This window comes from Giraffa tippelskirchi, chromosome 9, assembly GCF_054371585.1.
Source record: "Giraffa tippelskirchi isolate mGirTip1 chromosome 9, T2T-mGirTip1v1.2.pri, whole genome shotgun sequence".
Classification (NCBI taxonomy): domain Eukaryota; kingdom Metazoa; phylum Chordata; class Mammalia; order Artiodactyla; family Giraffidae; genus Giraffa; species Giraffa tippelskirchi.
This window is the reverse complement of record NC_137283.1, coordinates 141,426,807-141,441,821: the sequence shown is the minus strand read 5'-3', so window position 1 is coordinate 141,441,821 and position 15,015 is coordinate 141,426,807. Positions and strand designations below refer to the sequence as shown.

Genomic DNA, 15,015 nt, shown 5'->3' with positions numbered 1-15,015 from the left:
ATTCTTCCAATTACTCGCTGTTCTATTGCTTCCTTGCTGGAGATATAGTCGACTGTCACCAAGGAAAATGCAAATTCATGTTTAGATATATTTAAGCAAAAACCCATAGTAAGTAGTGCGCATTCTATGTTTTATCAACAACTATGGGTACTTCACTAATTTTTTTTCTCACAATATTTAGAGACAATTTTTCTTATTTTAAAATTATTTGGGTATTTCAAATTTGTATATTTATGTCATTCTAAATAAAACACATATTTCTATGGTACTGAAGTAATTAGAAAAGGAAGTTTTCACTAAGTGTATATTATTTGATAACTGAATTACAAAATTAACCTCATAGGATATAGAATAAAGAAACAGCAACTATCTGTAACAAGTTGTGATTTCATCATGAACCTCAAAAATATTTTAAAAAATAATGTAAATAAAATCTAAGGGATATTTCAAAAACAAATGAAAAACAAAAATTTTTAAGGTCAAATTACAGTTTTAAGTAAATGGAATTGAATAAATAAGATGCATCTTTAATGCAGTGATAAAAGTTTATTTAGAGTATCTCTCTTTTCCTTATTTTTTTACTAGAATTTTGTGTCTACATTTTCATGTATTAATGTCTGCTTAGGCTTTTTGGTTTATTTCTTATTCAAAATATGTTTACCTTCTTAAGCACTAAATGTAATTGAAAGCAAATTTGTTCTGTAACCATATAACCAACCACTGCCCAACATCCAGTACTTATGTGCAGGGAAGATATACCACATAAAGGGGAAAAGCTCTTCTTATTATGCTCTGCCACTAACACATATGTGAACTTGGAGAGCTTTAATGTCTCTGAGCCTCAATTTCCTCCTCTTTAAAAGGAATTAGATATCTTTTAACTTTACTTTCAGTTATGATATTCTTTGATTCTATAAAGGTTGTTTTGCTTGCCAAAATATTGATATAAACAGTATGTCAACAACAAGGTTGAGAGTAACCTCACACAGAGCACTACATACCCAATCATGTCTATGAAGAGCATGTAGTATGAAATAAATGGAAAAAAAAATAATAATAAAGTTTATTAAAAATGTGGGATACAGCAAAGGCAGTGCATAAAGGGAAATTTATGGAGTCAAATGCATACATTAGAAAGAAAGATCTAAAATCAATCATATAAATTGTCATCTTATGAAACCAGAAAAAAAAGGAGCAAAATAAGTCCAAAGTAGACAGAAGAAAGAAAGAATTAGAACAGAACTCAATGCAGTTAAAAACAGGAAATCAATAGAGAAAAATCAATAAAACCAAAAACTGGTTCTTTGAAAAGATCAATTAAATTGATTAGACTCTAGTCAGGCAATCTAAGAACAAAAGAAAGAGGACACAAACTACTAATGCCAGAAAAAGCAATCATTAACCACTGAACATTAAAGGATAATAAAGGAATACTATGAACAGCTCTATGCCCACAAACATGACATTCTAGATGTAATGGACCAATTCCTAAAAAACACAATTTGCCAAAACTCACACAAAAAGAAACAGACAATCTGAATTGGCCTATATCTATTAAAGAAGCTGAATCAATAATTAATAACTTTCAAAACAGAAACTACCAGACTTAGACAGGTTCACTGGTAAACTCTACCAAATATTTAAGGAAAAAAAATATATCAGTTGTCTATAATATCAGAGAGAATATTTTCTAACTCATTCTATGAGACTTCCATTATACTAATGCCAAAATAAAAAAAAAAAAAACTTTAAAAAATAAGAAAAAAAACAACCCATTTAAAAAAATAGGTGAAAGTCACTCAGTCATGTCTAACACTTTGTGACCCCATGGACTATACAGTCCATGGAATTCTCCAGGCCAGAACACTGGAGTGGGTAGCCATTCCCTTCTGCAGGGGACCTTCCCAACCCAAGGATTGAACTCAGATCTCCTGCATTGTAGGCAGATTCTTTACCAGCTGAGCCACAAGGGTCATTAACAAACATTTCACTAAAAAAGATATGCAGATGGCAAATAAGCATATGTCATCAGAGAAAAGCAAATTAAAACAAAAACGAGATTCTACTACACACTTACTAGAATGGCCCAAACTGGAAAGGAACGCTGATAACACCAAATGGTGGTGAGGATGTGGAGCAACAGGAACTCTCACTCATTACTGGTGGGAATGCAAAATAGTATATATACATGCTAGAAGATAGCTGGTGGTTCCTACAAAACTAAACATACACTTATCATACGATCCAGGATTCATACTCTTATATGGATTTACCCAAGAGAGTTGAAAGCATGTCCACACAATATGTGTACATGGATGTTCATAATAATTTTATTCATAATTGCTGAAAGTTGGAAACAACCAAGATGCCTTTCACAGATGTCCTATGGTACATCCAAACAATGGAATATTATTCAACACTGAAAAGAAATGCACTATCAAACCATGAAAAGACATGGAAGAATCTTAAATGTATATTATTAAATGAAAAAAGGCGATCTGAAAAGACAGCATCTCATCTGATTCCAACTATATGACATTCTAGAAAGGCAAAATTATGGAGACAGGAAACATATCAGTGGTTGTCAGGGGTTAGTAAGATTGGGGAGGGAAGCAAGAGATGAAAAGGCAGAGTACAAAAAATTTAGGGCACTGGAAATATTCTGTATGACACTCTAACGATAGATACACATCATTATACATTTGCTCATAACCATAGAACATACAACACCAAAAGTGCACTGGAATGTAAACTATGGACTTTGGGTAATGATGTGTTAATGGAGGTTCATCAATTGTAAAAAATGTACCACTCTAGTGAAGGATGTTGATAATTATGTAGACTGTGAGTGTGTGAGAACAGGGCATATTTTGGGAAATCTGTACCTTCCCCTCAGTTTTTCTTTGAACCTAAAAATGCTCTAAGAAAATAAGCATTAATAAAAATGTTTTAAAAAAATACAAATATATCAAAGGAAAGTGGGAGAAAAGGAGCATATGTTGGTGGTAAAAATCACAAGAGATGTTTGCATAAAATAGAGCTGTTGTAAAATGAAAGAAAAAAATGTAATAAGATGTAATATGCCGGCACTGTCAAAGCTATGATTTAGGGTGCACAACACAATTTGACTCAAAGTGAATATAATTAACACCATCATCAGTTACTGAAGGTCTTAATTTCTTAAAAAGCAAGACCATGACAATTTCTTTCGATCACATCAGAATCTAGAACAGCGCTCTTTGTACAAGTTGGTGCCATGTAAATCATTTGGTAGAGTGTGTCTATCAGAATAGACTGACAAATTCGCACACAAATATTGTCACCGACAAACAGAAATGCACCAAACCGAAAAGGCAACATTTTTGTCCTTAATATAAAGAACCTATGTGCTCTACTCTCAAGGTGGAAGATTTGTTGCACAGAAATTAGCCTCTAGGTCAATAACGAAATGCTTAAGTTACAGTCAGGGACAGAAATTTGGGACATGAAAGACAGCATTATTGTTGTATGTCTAAATGACCCTAAGCACCATTTTATAAAGCATTAGAAACTGTCAAGTCTCCAATGACATATTATATTCTCATAAAAAGACACAAATGCTAAATTAAGTTTGAATTTGAATTAGCAAAGAATAAGAAAATCAATTTAAGTGTTCCCAGTGCAATCTCAACCCTTGCACTCTTGCTTTGCATCTGTGTATTTCATTAGTATATTTTGTTACATGATCATGTAATATTTATGCAGTAACATAATATTCTCTGTACATCTAAGATTAGAGAAAAAGTGCAGTTCCATCCCATTATTTTGTGCCCTTTATCTGCTGAACACTCTGTAACATTACCCGGGGTTTGATGATTATGTAATGAGGGCTCCTATTATAATGCACGCTGCACAGTTGGAGGATTGCTGTGGGAACCTTAACTCTGCAAATCCTGAGTTTTGGAACAATTAAAGCCTTGGTTTTAATGTTACATTCACCTCATTTTTTCCCAAAATATTTTGCTTTTTTTCCTTAAAACCCATAAGTACTGCAGTAGAAGAAGTGTAACAAGAATTATAGGAAAAAGTTCCACAGGAGATGAAATAACAGCTGCCATCTGGTGCATAACAGATGTGTGTTCCATGAACTTTTTTTTTTCTTTTGAGTTTTCGTATCCAAGTCCAGACCCAAACACTATGCCTAGCTTATGAGATCTGACAACTTTACAGCCCCCAGGCTGACTGACTGCAGGCTAGTGTTTTTTCCTTGAATTCATTGGAGCCCCAGGGGATAAACTAACAGGTTCAAGAATGATACTCAATGGTTCTTTTCCTTCAGAAAGCTGTGAAGAACTGCCACTAAGTTCACTTATAAAAAAATAAAGTCCAGAAAGTTTCCAATAAAGGATCATTAAAGATTCCATGCCTTCAAAGACAGATATTCAAGACTTTGTGCCATTAGCAGTTGCTGTTCCCAAACAGAGAAAGGAATCACCTGGAGGAACATGTGGTTTCTTCCATCCAAGGAAAATAATCCAAACCTGATTCTCTGTTAACATTTACACAAGTACAAGCCTCCTGAAACCTACAAAGCCATCCATTTTCTAGCACCTGGTCATAGGTCCTGTGATTTCTAGGGCTGGTGATTTCTATCAGAAAGCACTGACACACATGGCAAGTAATTCAAATTTTATGGAGCCATCTCCTTTGTGATTTTCTAAATTGAGAGAATTTTTCTTAGAGGTCAAATGACCAAATTCAAATTTAAAAGTCTTTTTTTTTTTTCTTCAAAATATTCCATGGAAATGCTATCGTTTCTAAATTTTTGATCTCTTCCCAAGCTCAAGAGCAACTTAGATCAGCTTTCAGATTTTTGTCATGGTGCTTTTTGTATGGATCAGATTCATCCATTCTTAATGCATTATGATCATAATGCCCTTGACATTCCTTTAGAGTTTTAACAGTTCATTTTCTTTTCTGTGAATGTGACCCTTGCCTTTTTAGCATCCACCTACCTGGCATTAGAGAGCTCAGTCAAGGAAATATGGGTAGTCTGTACTCTATTTCTGAGACAATACAAACGTCACTGCTAGAACTCACTTGCTCCATGTTTTTCTCCTCTCTTGATAGATCTCTAGAGTGGCTTAAATTTCCACTGATGATAGTTAATTATTTTCTCTCTAAAGCCATTATCATATAGAAACTTGCTTAATTTCCTTAGGACCTAAAGCAGGCTAAGTTCTAGATGTTGCCCTGAACAGGACATCAAGATGTTTTCATGCAGTGTGAGGGGTCTGTCTCTTTTCTTGGTTTATCATTCTGCCTTCCTGTTGCTTCTGATGATATGAGTTCCTGATGCAGTGATATGAGTTTCTGGCCTTATTATTTGCCACTTTGTCACTGATGCTTCACTTATCATCATTATCACCACTTAATTTCTCTCTAACTTAATCTCCAGCAATGAATCCCAGCCGATGTGCTTGGTAGAAGTAAGAAAGAACCTAAAGAGTCAGTTCAAGATGACCTGCTATTTAGTCATGGTATTAATGTGTTTGGCTTCCCAGGTGGCTCAGTAGTGAAGAATCCACCTGCCAATGCAGGAGGTGTGGGTTCAATCCCTAGGTCGAGAAGATTCCCTGGAATAGGAAATGGCAACCCATTCCAGTATTCTTGCCTGGAAAATTCCATGGACAGAGGAGCCGGGCAGGCTGCAGTCAATGGGGTTGCAAAGAGTTGGACATGACTGAAGTGACTGAGCAGGCACATGTGTTTATAAAACACAGATGTACATGAAAATCATTATCAAATGCAAAATAGTCCTTCATAAAGTTGTATGTATGTCAATCAATATACACTAACAAATATGGCTAATTTAATTGGAGATCAGTGGGATAAAGTTTATCATTGGCCTTCTAAATAGGGCATTTTGAGGTCTGAGTCCTTACAATAGCCCAGTTCTACAACCCTTTAATTGAAATCATTTTGCAGTCCTATTCTCTAGAAACCTGAAACAAGTTCTTCTGGAGCTGGAGTGGTGGGAGAGGGGCAGGGAATTAAAAACTGGCAACATAAAGCAACATAATTTTTTGCTCTTACAGGAAATGATACTTTTGAAGGCAAAACTAATACAACTTTGCTATTTGCACCAAAGGTACTTGTTCCCTGTGGATAAGAATGTGAACCAACTAAATAGCCAATTTAAGACTAACAGCTGGTTCCTCAAGAATAACTTCCAGGCCCTGGCTTCTCTAAGCCCATCAATCATAAACTATCACATAATATGTTCTCTCCAATCACAATTCTATTTTACAAGACCTGACTTGACATATACAAGACCTGACTGAAAACTTTCCCAGTCCAGGCCCTGAAACCTTGTTTGATATCCTACCCTGTCTTCCCCCTTCTGAAACACTGTTAAGATATCACCAAGGTGGTGCTCTTCCTCACCTAGTTTTCCTTGATCAACAGGTATTTCCAGTAGACTTTCAAGAAGTCAACAGTTGACAAACCTGGAGGTCCCATAGGCAACCAATCAAGACGCCTTCGTCCCTTATACAAATACCTGGAGAAGTACATTCCCCTGAGGCTCTTTGATTCTCAAAACTAGATATTCAGGTTCCATGGTGTTGTCATCACACATGCTTGACACACAGAAAATCCTGGGTTTAATTCCCAGTAGAACGTAAAAGTACTTGTTTCCATTTAAAGAAAGTACTTCCATTAAAAGTACTTGTTTCCATTTATTTTTGTCTGCCCCGACTGCTTAGCATTTAAAAACTCACCTTTGGAAAGGTCTAAAGACACAAAACAGGAATTGCTACCTCTTTCTGGCTTATACTGATTAAAAGGATCTCTTTCACATGCTAACTCACGTGCATGTCTTTTCAACATAATTCCACCCAGGATAACATGACACTTCAGTGGCCTTTGGGAAACTTTCGGCCATGAACACGAATGTTTATTTTAGAGTATTTTGTGTAACTTCCCTGGTAGCTCAGACAGTAAAGCGTCTGCCTACAACGTGGGAGACCCGGGTTCAATCCCTGGGTCGGGAAGATCCCCTGGAGAAGGAAATGGCAACCCACTCCAATATTCTTGCCTGGAAAATCCCATGGTCAGAGAAGCCTGGTGGGCTACAGTCCATGGGGTAACAAAGAGTCGGACATGACTGAGCGACTTCACTTTCACTAAAACAAATAGATTATAGATTCTCTGACTCGTCTGTCTCAAAGAGAGATCTCTTGTCTAAAACTCTCTCTGACATGACCATCCTTCAAAGTTTGATGTGCAATTAAAAAGCACACAGCTTGATAGAATTGCCAAAATTTTGAGTTACTGTTTAAATTACCTATATTTTTTTCTTTCTCTCTATACTCATGTAATATATGAGTATACATGTGTGTATGTATAAAAATATATTTTCCTGAAGCTAAGACTTCCTCTCTGTTTGCAAAAGACAAGATAATTTGTCTTTTGCAGTGATAATTTAATATTGGTCTGAAACATGTAGTTTCTCATTTCTTTCTTTTTTTCTTTCCAACTCCTTTTTCTGTTTTTTGGGTAACTTTAGGGATTGATTGATCAAAAAATAATTGTTTTATTTTTCTGTACACATTCTAGGAATATATAATCCAGATAAATACTGAAGATTTTTTTAAGTGTTTTTCAACCTGCCAAAACTGTAAGTAATAAGAACCCGTGAGTTTGGATTATGATCTTGTTAGATAAAAAGATAAGCTAGGCATTTAGAACTTTTGACATGAGCTCACGATCTTAACTGATTTTTCTGTTACATAAATATAGAGGTTAATTTGTACTTTTAAGTATATACAACATAAAAAGATGATTGTGTTAGTCTCTCAGTCAAGCCCAACTCTTTGCAAGCCCATGGACTGTAGCCCGCCAGGCTCCTCTGTCCATGAAATTCTCTAGCCAAAAGTACTGGAGTGGGTTGCCATTCCCTTCTCCAGGGGATCTTCCCAATCCAGGGATCAAACCTAGTCTCCTGCATTGCAAGGAGATTCTTTACTGTCTGAGCCACCAGGGAAGCCCAAATAGATGATTACTTAGATAAATTAGAATGATTAATTTTAGCTTAAAACAATTTTCTTTCTGTGTTCAGCCTCTCATCTTGTCTGACTCTGTGATTGCAGCCCACCAGGCTCCTCTGTTCATGGGATTTCTCAGGCAAGAATACTGGAGCAAGTTGCCATTTCCTACTCTAAGTGATCTTCCTGACACAGGGTTTGAACCCATGTCTCTTGCGTTTCCTAAAACAATTTTAGCCTTCATAATATCACTACCAAAAACAGTACTGTAAGCACAATATTTTAATTGATACATGATTTATATTTTAAACTTTCAAAAAATATTATTATTCCATGAGTCAATTAAATTATTTTTACAAATATTTTAAGAGTACAAATATATACCAAAATATGTTTACCTAAATGAAACTGAGTAATAGATACCTTTTTAATATTATATATTCTTAATCATGCTATAAACACATATAATGAGTTCACTTAATTCAAAATTTCCAGACTTGTAGTCAACTTTAAGGCATTAGCTTAATATTAAGTTGTAGTTAATAAAATATCTTTTTATAGATAGACAAGTTCTGTTTTTTTAATTGGAGGATAATTGCTTTACAAAGTTGTGCTGGTGATGTTATAAATTAGAAAAAATACTACATGCTTTGGTCATTAAATATTGTTTTAAATCAATCCTTTTTTCTTATTTTATATATGGATTGAGTATATATTAAAAGGATATACAAATTCCTTAAATGCCATTGTTCATATATTTATTCTGTCATATTGAGATATGTTAAAACTGTATAAAATGTGACTATAAGGAAGAAAATAGCTAGCTAATTCTTGATGTACTACTGTCTAGTTTTTTCTAGAAATTATTCACAAAACAAGAGCTAGCTCCTTTAGTTAAAGGTTGCAATTAATATGATTATAGAGAAACAGGAATGTGTATATAAGACAATAAATACACTTTGTTCTTTAAGAGGCCTGTTCTAGTTTATTGAGATGGTAACATTAAAATGATATATACATACTGATTATGTACAGGTAATTAAGTTAACTATATTGGAAAGATAAGATTAAAAGTTTTAACTTCATCTCTTTCATTGTTGTATATTGCTACACATATACATTAAAAGTTACAGTAATGGTGATTCAAACATTTGTAAATGAAAAAGGAAGATAAATTTAATAGTCAACTGAAAATGTAAAATTTCCATGACAAGAAAATTTTCTTTATTTGACAAGACCATATTAGATGTTGTTCATGACTAATGTAATAGTAAGACGCTAGGATGTTGGTCCTTAGATTCACATTTCTCAATAAAAAACACAAACATCTTCTTTGAATCATGTTGCATCTAGAAAAATTCTTAAGAATGGTCCAAAAACAAGCAGACAGTTGGGAAGAGAAAGCGTCCACTCAAAACTTTTCTGTAAAGATAACTGTTAACAGCTCCTACTTAATCAACAAACAAGAGCCATGACTGTCACACTTCAGTCTGCAAGCTCTGTTTTTTATTTTCACAGTAATTTTTCTTTCCTCTTAGCTGTTATAAGACTCTGGATTTCTAACAGACACTTGCTACCTCTTAACTGAGATGTTTATAAAAAGATTCCCGACTTAACACTGCCTTTGACATTCTTAGTCACTCATTAGTATTAATATAGATTCAATGCCTGGCAATAATTTGCTTATGATTTGGTAAACACACACACACAACTTAAACGACTGTAGGGTTTGTACTCATTTTCCTAGATGTCATCCAGTTTCCTTTCATAAGAGTAACTTGTAAATTGAACCTGTTGATTTCCTTAGTAATTGGACAAAATCACTAAGCAACTTCTTAGATAAAAAACAATATACACACCAGAAAGATAGATATCTAAAATCCTCTCTTATGTCAGGTCTCAAAAAGGAAGTTTCACAGAAATCACCACCTATAGAACTCTAAAGAGACAGGGGACAGAGCCTGTATATTTGGATGCTATCTTGCTTTTATGTGTGTGCATGCTCAGTTGCTCAGTCGTGTCCAACTCTTTGCAACCCTATAGACTGTAGCCCATCAGGTTCCTCTGTCTATGGGATTCCCCAGGCAAGATTACTAGAGTGGGTTGCCATTTCCCCCTCCAGGGGATCTTCCTGATCCAGAGATCCAACTCATGTCTCCTCCATCTCCTGCATTGCATGCAGATTCTTCACAGCTGAGCCAACAGGGAAACCCTATCTCACTTCTACAGACCTTAGCCAAAAAGGCATACCACTTTGGCTATACTCTAAGCTCTTTGTCTTCAGATCTACCTGATGAACTCTATCTTATAATTGGATCACCCAATATAAGATCATGTTTAATGAATGGTACCAAAATATTTTAATGCTATTTGAAAACTGCACAGAGATATTTTGACTGAAAACATCATTGTATGGTCTTCTTGCATTGGATTTGTAACAGAATTTTCTTGCCTCTTACCTACAAATTGGGCAAGGATCTGTGTTATCTTGATAAACTGATACCTCCCTTCAGTGTAGCCTTGATACCCATGAGTCTTACTTGCCTGTCAACTTCCCATCTTGAGAGAAGGGATCTGGACATAGTTTAGCTCAAAGACAAAATCTGAGCCTTGAATTAAGTCTAAAAAAACTTTAGTCATTGAAAGGAAATTTGGACTGCTTTCTTCTATGTCAAATCTCCTTTATTTCATGTTTTTCAAGGGACCTAAAAAGAGAGGAAAATTATACATATTATGGTTCAGACAATGGCAGATGAATTGAACTATGTCAATGAGGCAGTGTTAGTTTCATATTGTCTCCATAACAAATACCACCAACTTAGTGTCTTAGAACAACACAAGCGTATTATCTTCTGGAGGTCAGAAGTCCAAAACGTATAATGCTGGGGTGAAATCAAGGCAGGGATGCAATCCTTCTGAAGTCTCCAGAGGAAAATCTGTCTCCTGGCTTTTTCCAACTCTAGAGGCTGCCTGTAGTCACTGGCTCATGGCCTGCTATTTTCAGAGTCAACAATGTCATCACTCTGACCACTGCTTCCATTGTCACAACTCCTTCTCTGATGCTCCTGTTTCATTCTTCCATTGATAAGGACCTTTGTCACTATGTTGGGCTCACCTGGATAATCCAAGAAAAAATTCCTCATCTTAGGGTCAGCTGATTAGTCACCTTAATTCCTCCTGCAACTTTAGTGTTCCCCTGCCACATGACAAGCATATTTGGAGGTTCCAGGTAATAGGAGATGGGCACATATGAGAACTTTTATTCTGCTTACCATAAACTCTAAGAGGATCATGAAAATTTCACAGCAGTGGATCAAAACAGAGCCTCTTGAAAACTGGGTTGTCAAAATGGAATAAGTGCTTCCTTAAGGAAAGAGTACTGCATTTACAGGGCTTCCCAGATGGCTCAATGGAAAAGAATCCAATGTAGGAGACACAGGAAATGGGGTTTGATCCCTGGGTGAGGAAGATCCCCTGGGGAAGGAAACGGCAACTCATTCCAGTATTCTTGTCTAGGAAATTCCACAGACAGAGGAGCCTAGTGGACTATAGTCCACGGGGGTCACAAAGAGTCGGACACTACTGAGCTCACTGCATTACATTTACATGCCCCATGTATCTTGCAAGTATTGATATATAACTAATAAATGTCAGAAACAATAAAATTATGAAACAATATCTCTTATTTGATTCCACAGATTCTTTGGATTAAAAAAGGAATCTCTTTGTTCTAAAATGGAAACCCTTGGCTTTTGGCCTAAAAATGTGCTACAGACGATGATAAATAATCCTTCTCTTAGTAATTTTATTAGAGTCCTCAAATATGTGATCTCCAAAGCCTTAAATACTACTATGCAGAAAGTGTCCTGGCAAACAATCCAACGAATAATATTTCCACATAAAGAACAAGAAAGCTTGGCAAATACAAAGGCAGGAACACGTACTATCAGAAATTCTATACATTAAGCAGTGATGCTTAATGTATATATTGGGAGTGATCATGTCCCCACATGATAATCACTTCTCTTCCAGCTTAGAGTAAAGAATAACCATTATGTAGACAGAACTAAAATCAACTTTACCCTTAAGTTAAACACTACCTGGATCATTGGGCATAGGTTCTTTTCTCAGAATACTGAGAACAAGCAAAGGTGGCTGTATATTTTCACTGTGCTTATTTAACTTCTATGCAGAGTACATCATGTGAAATGCTGGGCTGGATAAAGCACAAGCTGGAATCAAGATTGCCAGAAGAAATATCAATAACCTCAGATATGCAGATGAGAGCACCCTTATTGCAGAAAGTAAAGAGGAACTGAGGAACCTCTTGATGAACGTGAAAGAGGAGAGTGAAAAAACTGGCTTAAAACTCAGCATTCAAAAAGCAAATATCATGGCATCCAGTCCCATCACTTCATGGCAAATAGATGGGGAAACAATGGAAACAGTGACAGACTTTATTTTCTTGAGCTTCAAAATCACTGCAGATGGGGACTGCAGCCATGATATTAAAAGCTTCTTGCTCCTTTGAAGAAAAAGTATGACCAACCTAGACAGCATGTTAAAAAGCAGACATTACTTTGCCAACAAAGGTCTATCTAATCAAAGCTATGATTTTTCCAGTAGCCATGTATGGATGTGAGTGTTGGACCACAAAGAAAGCTGCTGCTGCTGCGTCGCTTCAGTCATGTACGACCCCATAGACGGCAGCCCACCAGGCTCCCCCGTCCCTGGGATTCTCCAGGCAAGAACACTGGAGTGGGTTGCCATTTCCTTCTCCAATGCATGAAAGGGAAAGTGCAAGTGAAGTCACTCAGTGGTGTCTGACTCGTAGCGACCCCATGGACTGCAGCCTACCAGGCTCCTCCGTCCATGGGATTTTCCAGGCAAGAGGACTGGAGTGGGCTGCCATTGCCTTCTCCAAAGAAAGCTGAGCACTGAAGAATTGATGCTTTTGAACTGCAGTGTTGGAAAAGACTCTTGAGAGTCCTTTGTACTGCAAGAAGATCAAACCTGTCAATCCTAAAGGAAATCAGTCCTGAATATTCATTGGAAGAACTGATGCTGAAACTGAAGCTCCAATACTTTGGCCACCTGATGCAAAGAACTGTCTTACTGGTAAGACCTTGATGCTGGGCAAGATTGAAGGCTGGAGGAGAAGGGGATGACAGAGGATGAGATGGTAGGATGGCATCACCAACTCTATGGACATGAGTTTGAGCAGGCTCCGTGAATTGGTGATGGACAGGGAATCCTGGCGTGCTGCAGTCCATGGGGTTGCAAAGAGTCAGACATGACTGAGCAACTGAACTGAACTTAGTTGCTTCCTTCAAAAGCCATCTGCTTTTTGAAGTTAAACTATGAACCAATAACAACCAATTACTTATTACAACTAACACTTTATTCACAATGTTCTTCAAGATCCTTGCCTCTTTGGGCTCAGCAAACCAAAACTATTATAAATGTTGTCTATCCCAACTAGTTCCCTGCTTTGAAAGACCTTAAAATCGTTCAGCCCACATTCTAGAGACTAGAAGTATTCTCCTTGTCTTCCCTATTCTGAGCCATCACTAAGATTCTGTCAAGTTGGCATTTTCCCTTTGTTGTTGCAAGTCTAATAAATGTAGCTTTAATACACAACATGTTTCTCTAGTCATCACTTGGAAAGTTGGGAATTGATAGAGGCCAAGCCAGAAACCTACCATTTCGTGGTAACTTCTCTGCTCCCATGGAGAAGGAGTCTCCCTTTAGTCAGAGGTAGAAGGAGTAGCCATTGTTGTTACCCTATTTGGGAACTTTCTGTCTGGCCAGCCATGAAGTATCCATAAAGATCCACTGAACCCTAATTCATTGTCACTCAATCTTGATGTGCCAGTGTGCCGAAAAGGGGCTAAAAATTATGTTCTCAAATGTTAAAAAAAAAGAAAACTTAGGGGGAGTTTAAGTTTGAAAAATGTTATTTCAAATATTATGATAATATTATATAATATTACGTTCAATATATAACATAATCATATATCACATCATGTAATATTATATCCCATTTATTTCTGTTTAAATTTATACATATTAATACAATTTTGAATTTCAATTTCTTAATTTTGTCAGATGCCAACACTGAGAAAGTGATATTGACTATCATAAATCTTCTATAAGAAGTCTAAAATATATACAACTAATGCATAAAGACGAATCCAACTCTTCAAGAAGAGTCTGACTTTACTGAAACACTTCTCACTATTTTTAGTTCCTCTAAAAAAGGAAATGCTTAGCTTATCTAATTATGATATTAGAGACTTTTCTAGTGGAATGGTAATATCCAAAAGACTTCTGTTTTCAATTTTTACTGAGAATTTGTGAGTCTATTATTATGAATCAGTCATACACCATACATGTACTGTCACACTGTCTATTTTATTTTAGAACACATATCATGGGTTCTATCATAACTAGTTCTAATTATAGTGATTATTACTCAAGAAATCTAAATTTTAATTTCCCTAAAATGTGAAAATGGTCTAATTTATTCATGGTGGATATGTCCCAAATTATTATCCTAACCTAGCAAATAATTTTCAAGTTAAAAAAATAACACATGGTTCAAGCTCAAGGTGAACTGTTTAATGTCCGCAACCACTCAAACCAATCCTTTTTATACAATCCATAATCCAACATAGTAAATTAAGTCAAATTCAGAGAAAGTTTACAGAAGCAGCTCTAATGATCTGACTTTTTCCATATCAAGTTCAAAATTCCAAGGCTTTATTGTATGAGTACAACATAAAACAACAAATTTAGCTAGGGAAGTAATATTTATGAGTTGAACTAAGAGAGCTCTAACCTCAAAAGAATATTTTAACAAATAAAATTCAAAGGGCTTACCAACTTGATGCTCTCCATCACATTGTCCTATATTTACTATTTTGCCCATCTTGAAACATTCTGATCCAACCTCTTGACTCATATTTCAACTTGGGCTTACCCAATT

At 35.9% G+C, this 15,015-nt stretch overlaps 1 long non-coding RNA gene across 1 annotated transcript in view; it reads left to right on the top strand.

Moving 5' to 3' along the window:
- Nucleotides 1–15,015, top strand: part of LOC145521084 (uncharacterized) — an 89,811-nt gene that overhangs the window by 61,002 nt on the left and 13,794 nt on the right. Inside the window, exon 4 of the long non-coding RNA XR_014065095.1 lies at nt 7,600–7,660. This is a non-coding gene — a long non-coding RNA (uncharacterized LOC145521084). The remainder of the gene's footprint in view (nt 1–7,599; nt 7,661–15,015) is intronic.